This window comes from Mus pahari, chromosome 9 (genome assembly GCF_900095145.1).
Source record: "Mus pahari chromosome 9, PAHARI_EIJ_v1.1, whole genome shotgun sequence".
Lineage (NCBI taxonomy): Eukaryota > Metazoa > Chordata > Mammalia > Rodentia > Muridae > Mus > Mus pahari.
The window spans coordinates 23,684,434-23,693,028 of record NC_034598.1 but is presented as its reverse complement, the minus strand read 5'-3'; positions in this window follow the sequence as shown (position 1 = coordinate 23,693,028).

Genomic DNA, 8,595 nt, shown 5'->3' with positions numbered 1-8,595 from the left:
ATCACCCTTCAGGGTTCAGACCTCAGCTCAACTGGAGAGCTGAGCTGTCTGTGCATAGCCCAATTCCCCCACATTCTGTTAGTCAGGTTTCATGCTGTGCTTAATTTCGATGATTTCTCATACTTCTTCTAGCACCTACTGTAAAGTCTAATCTGTTTTTAATTCTATTTTTTTTTTTTTTTTTTTTTTTTTTTTGTCTTAAATTGCCCTCTGACTCCTAACTTTGTCTCCTAACTTTGTATTGAGAGAAAGGAGAACAGCAAAATAGCCCAAGGTAAAAAGCATCAGGTTCTTGAAAAGAGAGTACTATTGTTTACCCCATAATATAAAACCAGCGTCAGTACCCTGAGCTAGCACCGACTTGAGTATTTGCTCCCTGAGGACTAGCTTTCTTGGTACCAGAAGGTACCATGTAAGCTTCCAGAGGAGGTAGGCAAACAACAGTCCTTCCCGGTTATGCCACCTGTGAACCACATCCACCAGCACAGCCTGGTAATCAGAGTTCAGTATGGCAAGTATGCCTTGGACTTCATTGGACTAATTTGAACTTAAGACCTGCTCAACAAGAGGGAAGCCATGCCTCATACTGGAAACCAACCTAACTACTCAGTGCTACTTAAGTCATGGTTGTTGGAGGAGAGTCTACAACCATTAATTTACTAAGCCAGCATAACCCCCAGCAATATAAACGCTTGCACCCTCAGATGAGTATAGTCTTTACCCCTCATCAAGGAAACTTTTCTTTGCAACAGGTGGAGCCACTAAGAAAACCACAACCTATCAGTATTCAGAGTATGGAGCTCAGTCCCAAGGGATCCCGCTACAAAATACTTCCACACCTCAGGCTCAGAGAACACTGAGGAGGAAGGGGTGGAAAGATTGTGAGAGGCAGAGAATCAGGAAGTTTGGTGTGAGATTCTGTCTCCTAGTAAAGCCAGAATGTAATCTCACCAACATGACTGCCCAAGAATGGACAAGGATGACATCAGTGGACATGGCAAAGTGGGAAGAGAAGAGCCCATTAGGCCTCCAGTCTACATAAAGCACTACAGGCATCTGAGGAGAGCTGGGAACCAGAGAGGTGGTCCTTCCCAGGGAAGGGTACATGAGTTGGTTGTCCAGTACCAAATAGTCCTGAAAACATACATACAAGTAACATGAACTAGAGAGGCTATATTTTGGAATATATATGTATATTGTACATATATGCATGCAATAACAATTTATGAAAAAAATCCATGAATTTGATGGAGAGCAAAGAAGGTTATATTAGAAGGGTTCTGAGGGAGGAAAGAAAAGGGAGAAATGTAATTATTGCTAACCTGCCCTGGTCAGAGAGACTAAGTCTTTGCATACCGAAGGTTATGGGAAAAGATTTATATGGGATATCCAGGGGACTCCAGGTTTAAGAGTAATTAAAACAAAGTACTTTTCAAAAAAACAAGCAAGACACGAGGTAACATTTATAGTTTCCTTAAGCATATACAAGTGCATTGAGGAAATACACCTGGTGTTATGCCTTATCATCTTTGGCCACATGACAAGAGCCAAGAGTATTCTCCCAGACTTTTGTCTTTCCCACACAGATATTGTGCACATGCCAGGGTATCCACTTCATGTCCTTGCTTTCAAGTACTTTCACTTACCATAGTTTATGCAATTCTTTGTAGAAGGAAGCCTTGTGAAAGAACATTCTGCACTCCATCCATCATTCACAGTAAGTTTACAGCTTTTGTACATAGGCTCTCACAATTATAATCTCAAAAATAAATTACAAAAAGAAATACAAATAGCTAGTAAGATTCCTTTTTTTGAAACAGGGTTTCACTATATAGCTCAAACTGTTCTGGAACACACCAGGCAGAACAAGCTTGGCCTTGAACTCATAGATATGCATTTGCCTCTGACTCCCAAGCTCTGAGATTAAAGGTGCATACCCCTATGCTCAGCTAGTAAACATTTTAAAAACTATTCAATGTCTTTAGATATTAAGTAAACACAGATTAAAACTAATTCAAGGTTCTATCTTAGAGGATGCCTCTGATCAGGAATACAAGTGACGGGCAAAACTGCTGTGGATGTGCAGAAAGGGAACCACACTGTTGGTTGTGGGGTATAAACCACTATAAAATCATCTGGATGCTTCCCAAAAAACTATAAATGGAACTACCATAATGTAACCCAACAATACCACTCATGGGGAAATAGTCAAAGAACTTTAATCCTCCTGCGGAGATGACTTGTGCATCCTTGCTAGTTTCTAATTTATTCACTATAGCTAGGAAATCATCCCAACCTAGATTTCCATCAAGTGTTGAAAAGATCAGGAAGATGTGGTCATATACACAGTGGAATGTTACTCAGCTGAGTGAGAACATCTTGGAATTCACTGATAAATGGATGAAACCTGAAAAAAAAAAAGGTAGAACAGTAGTTCTCTATCTGTGGGTGGAGACTCGTCTGGGGATCAAAGAACCCTTTCATAGGGGTCTTGTGAGACCATCTGAATATTTGATATTGTATAATGATTAATGTCAGTAGCAAATTTATGGTTATGAAGCTGCACTGAATAGAATTTTATGCTTGTGGGTCATACCATGAGAAACTGAATTCAGGGGTTGCAGCATTTGGAAGACTCAGAACTACTATACTAGAATAGAGTTCAGAAAGACAGCGTATGTATGTTCTCTCTCATATGTGGCTCCTAGCTTTAAATCTTTTGTTTTCGGTGTTTAACTTGAAATCCATGTGGTATTTAGGTAATTAGAAACAGGCTGTTGGGGGAGTATACCTATTAAGAGAAAGGAGATAATAAAATATAGTAAAATGTAAATAGACAGCAACTAGAGGTTGACAAGGAAAAATCATGGAGAGGAGTGGAGGATGGGGAAATAAGTCAGTGGGAAAAGTCTTAACTTAAATGAAGTGGAATATAAAGTTATATGAGACCTTTGATCTTGCAACATAAGTTAAAAAAAGCAATTAGGTGCATAATAGAACACAAAATGACATTAAAGAATGGGTCAAATATACTGAAATAAAGGTTTAAGTGGGGATGGCATCAGATAAAGGAAAACAGGTGAGAGTGTGTGCTGCTTTGAATAAAAAAAGTCCCCCATAGACTTCAATATTTGACCATTTGACCCTCATTTGGTGACACTGTGTGATTGCCATAGTGACAGTTTGCATCCCCAACAATCTTTAGTTACTATTGCTGTTTTCCTATATTCATGCATATTTGTCATCACGTGTTTTTATTAACTTACTTCTTTTAAAAAATACTAATCAATATTCCTTGGTTAGTGTTATGTCTAAATGTCGTTTTAATATTCATTCCCCTGATGTTAAACTTTTAAATGACTTCTGCTGGAGTCCACCTGGCATGACAGGGCAAACTGAGGCAGGTTGGGGGAGAGGGGAAGAGGGGATGACCAAAGTTGCTTACTTTGGCAATTTCTACCTTCTTTAACTCTTTGCTATTCTGTGGCCCAAACCCTCTGTGTGATTGCAGCAGGGAATTAAAAACAAAAAGCTTAGTTAGACTCAAGGGCCCCTCACTGACTTGGAGTTCATTAACTCTTCATGAATCAGAGAGAAGAGAAAAGGAAGGAAGAACATCTAGCATACACATAGATATACAGACAGACACAGACACACACACACACACACACACACACACACACACACACTCTTTGGACAGATCCAACCACCAGTTTTATCAATTCCACAATTGTTCATGCATACATACACATATACCTACACATGTATGTACATATATATATAGACATATACACATATATAGACAAATACACATACACATTTTTGAGGAATATATCCATCAGTTGGTGGATGGAGCAGAGCCTCCAAAGTCACATTTTATTTCTTCTCTCTGGCAATATATACTTACTAGACAAAAGTTCTGTATAAAATCACCTCATGCATAAAATGTTACACAATCGGGGAGTTGCAAAGGGATGTCCATAGTAAGTTCAAAGCAGTGCTTCATACTATAAGCTCATTATAAGTTCAAAGCAACAAGTTCACATGGTCTTGCTTTTGCACACCCATGCCTTCATCTTTTGACCTGACCTAGAATGAATGTTATTCCTCAATCACAAATCTGTCCCCAGCCTGTTTCTCAGTACAATTTATGAACGCTCATTGTATTCCTTATTACGCAGCCTTTACTTACTATTCTGTGAGGAGGAGGCACATTCTATTCTTGATTCTAACTTCATTACATCTTTCTGACAAAACAACTAAAAGCATCTCCAGAAGCTTTCTTCCTAAAATTATTTGGATCAAATCAGAAATGCCATGAAGTCATCAATTTATATAAACAGTATTCATGAAAGTTCATCTTCATGTTGATCAGCAGGAAATTTTCCCAATAGGGTGTGCTGTTGGTCAAGAATCACTAAGGTATACATTAGTGGCAGGAAAGGCGTGTCAGCAGTGAGAAGTAGACCTGGGACAAATTCTAATTCTCTGGGGCTGTGCCTTTCCAGAGTGCACCCACTGAAGCCATGCAAAATGGTGGGCCCTTTCCAAGAAACTCACTTGCTTGTCATAGCCTTTTCTAGATGGCTTCTGATAGATTTCTTAGTCATTTGTGTTTTATCTTTTGAAAATGCTATGTTTAGTTCCATACTCCATTTTTAATTGGGTTATTCTTTGTTTTCTTGAGGTTTGATATTTTTTGTTCTTTGAATATTTTAAAGAGCAGCCATCCTGTCACTGTATAGGTTGGTAAAGACTTTTTCCCCTTATTATTTTTGTTTATAAAACATTGCTTATAAAACACATTTTATTGTAGGCATGGGCACAGGGTCAGGTGTATGTAAAGTTTCTACATTATGCTTTTTAAAATTAAAAAAGATTTTAAAAAACACAATGTTGTGACTACAGTTTTCTTTTCCCCATATTCCTCTACACCTCCCCTTTCATCTGGATCCTCACCCTTTCTGTCTCTCATCAGAAAGCAAACAGACACCTAAGGAATAACTTATAAAATAAAATATTTTGATTTTTCAAATTGTAATATGAAAAACTAGCAAACAAGGAAAAGAGCAAAGAATAAGTATAAGAAATTCATATAGACACTGAACACACATGTTCACACACATAGGAATCGCATCAAAACAAAAACCTGGAGAGATTTTATACACACACACACACACACACACACACACACACACACACACACACACACATTTCCTATATATCATGCATATATATGAATATTCATATATATATGAATGCAGGGTTAAAAGAACACCCCAAGTTTTGACATTGTGTGACAAAGCACCTCCTCAGATGCCTTTGAGTTCAGTTCCTTTGGTCCATCTATTGCTAGGCAGGTTTTGCCTTTAAGAGTGGTTTGTTTCTCCAGCGAGACTCCTTTGGAAAACATCAGGTTTTCATTTGCAAGTGACTTATCAGTGTGAGATGGTTTCGGGGTTAGGAATGGGTTATGTGTCCACTTCTCCTCTCAGCTCTAGAACCATTTCTGGTACAAATGAATAGCAGTCCTGTGCATGCTGCTCTTGTCTCTGTGAGCTCATATGTGTGCCAGCCTTGTGTCTAGAAGGCCTTGATGTTGGTGTCCTTCATCCCCTCTGGTTCTTACCTTCTTTCTGCCTCTTCTGCAGTGTTTCTTGAGCCCTGAGGAGGGATTTGATTTTTGCAAATAAGAAAATATTTATTCTTTTCTCTTTGTATCATTTTTATTGTCTTAACTGGCCTTATTGCTCCAGCGAAGTTTTTTTGCACTCCTTCCTTCCTTCCTTCCTTCCTTCCTTCCTTCCTTCCTTCCTTCCTTCCTTCCTTCCTTCCTTCCTTCTTTCCTTCTTTCCTCCCTTACTTCCATGAGTACACTGTAGCTGTCTTCAGGCGCACCAGAAGAGAGCATTAGATCCCATTATAGCTGGTTGTGCACCACCGTGTGGTTGCTGGCAATTAAACTCATGAGCCATGGAAGAGTAGTCAGTTGTAGAAACCACTGAGCTGTCTCTCCAGCCCCCCAACAAAGACCTTTAAGGACACTTTTGACAGATAATGAGAGTAGTCATCCTTGTCTTTTTTGTTTGTTTTACCATCTTCCTATTTGTTACATTGCTCAAAAAGAAATAAGTAGGGACACTTTATGCTCTTGGTGGAAAGGAACTAAAACCCTGGCTCAGAAGGGAGCAGTAAATATCTGAAAATATATAACCTACTGTGAATTATTCTTTCTTTATTGTATATTTTCTTTATTTACATTTCAAATGTTATCCCCTTTCCTGGTTTCCCCTCTGAAGACCCTCTCTCCCATCCCATGCCCTTCCCCTTGCCGGCCCTGGCATTCCCCTACTCTGGGGCATTGAGCCTTCACAGGATCAAGAGCCTCTCCTCCCATTAATGTCCGACTAGGCCATTTTCTGCTACATATGCAGCTGGAGCCAAGAGTCCCACCATGTGTGCTCTTTGGTTGGTGGTTTAGTCCCTGGGAGCTCTGAGGTAATGGTTAGTTCATATTGTTGTTCCTCCTGCAAACCCCCTCAACTCCTTGGCTCCTTTCTCTAGCTCCTTCATTGGATACCCTGTGCACAGTCCCATGGGTGGCTGTGAGCATCCACTTCTGTATTTGTCAGGCACTTGCAGAGCCTCTCAGGAGACAGCTTTGTCAGGCTCCTGTCAACAAACACTTGTTGGCATTCACAATAGTGTCTGGGTTTGGTGGTTGTATATGGGATGGATTCCCCAGGTGGGACAGTTTCTAGATGGTCATTCCTTCAGTCTCTGCTCCACACTTTGTCTCTGTAATTCCTTCCATGGGTGTTTTGTTCCCCCTTCTAAGAAGGGTTGAAGTATCCACACTTTGGTCTTCCTCATTCTTGAGTTTCATATGGTTGTGAATTGTATCTTGGGTATTCTGAGCTTCTAAAGTGGCTAATGTCCACTTATCAGTGAGTGCATATGATGTGTGTTCTTTTGTGATTGGGTTACCTCGCTCAGGATGATATCCTCCAGATCCATCCATTTGTTTCATAATTTCATAAATCTTTTGTTTTTAATAGCTGAGTAGTAATCCGTTGTGAAAATGTGCCACATTTTCTGTATCCATTCCTGTGTTGAGGAACATCTGGGTTCTTTCCAGCTTGTTGCTATTATAAATAAGGCTGCTATGAACATAGTGAAGCGTGTGTCCTTATTACATCTTGGAATATCTTCTGGGTATATGCCCAGGAGAGGTATTGCTGGGTCCTCATGTAGTACTCTGTCCAGTTTTCTGAGAAACCACCAAACTGATTTCCAGAGTGGTTGTACCAGCTTGCAATCCCACCAGCAATGGAGGAGTGTTCCTCTTTCTCCACATCCTCTCCAGCATCTGCTGTTACCTGAGTTTTTGATCTTAGCCATTCTGACTGGTGTGAGGTNGAATCTCAGGGTTGTTTTGATTTGCATTTCCCTGATGANTAAGGATGTTGAACATTTTTTTCAGGTGCTTCTCAGCCATTCAGTTTTCCTCAGTTGAGAATTCTTTGTTTAGCTATGTGTTCCCTTTTTAAATAGGGTTATTTTGTTCTTTGGAGTATAACTTCTTGAGTACTTTGTATATTTTGGATATTAGCCCTCTATTGGATGTAGGATTGGTAAATATATTTTCCCAAGGTGTTGGTTGCCTTTTTTTCTTATTGACAGTGTCTTTTGTCTTACAGAAGCTTTGCAATTTTATGAGGTCCCATTTGTCAATTCTTAATCTTAGAGCACAAGCCATTGGTGTTCTTCTGTTCAGGAAATTTTCCCCTGTGCCCACAAGTTTGAGGCTCTTCCATACTTTATTCTCTATAAGTTTCAGTGTTTCTGTTTTATGTGGAGGTCCTTGATCCACTTGGACTTGAGCTTTGTATAAAGAAATAAGAATGTATCAATTCCAGCCAGGGCTACACAAAGAAACCCTGTCTCGGGGGGGGGGGGGAAGAATTTATCAATTCATATTCGTCTACATGCTAACTGCCAGTTGAGCCAGCACCATTTGTTGAAAATGCTGTCTTTTTTCCTCTGGATGGTTTTAGCTCTCTTGTCAAAGATCAGGTGACCATAGGTGTGTGGGTTCATTTCTGGGTCTTCAATTCTGTTCCATTGATCTACCTGTCTGTTGCTGTACCAGTACCATGTAGTTTTTATCATAATTGCTCTGTAGTACAGCTTGAGGTCAGGCATGGTGATTCCACCAGAGGTTCTTTTATTGTTGAGAATAGTTTTCACTGTCCTAGTTTTTTTATTATTCCAGATGAATTTGCAAATTGCCCTTTTTTTTTCCTTCCTTCCTTCCTTCCTTCCTTCCTTCCTTTCTTTCTTTTTTTAAAAAATCCGCCTGCCTCTGCCTCCCAAGTGCTGGGATTAAAGGCGTGCACCATCACCGCCTGGCTGCCCTTTCTAATTTGGTGAAAAACTGAGTGGAAATTGGATGGGGATTGCATTGAATCTGTAGATTGCTTTCTGCAAGACAGCCATTTTTACTATATTGATCCTGCCAATCCATGAGCATGGGAGATCTTTCCATTTTCTGAGATCTTCTTTGATTTCTTTCTTCAGAGACTTGAAGTTCTT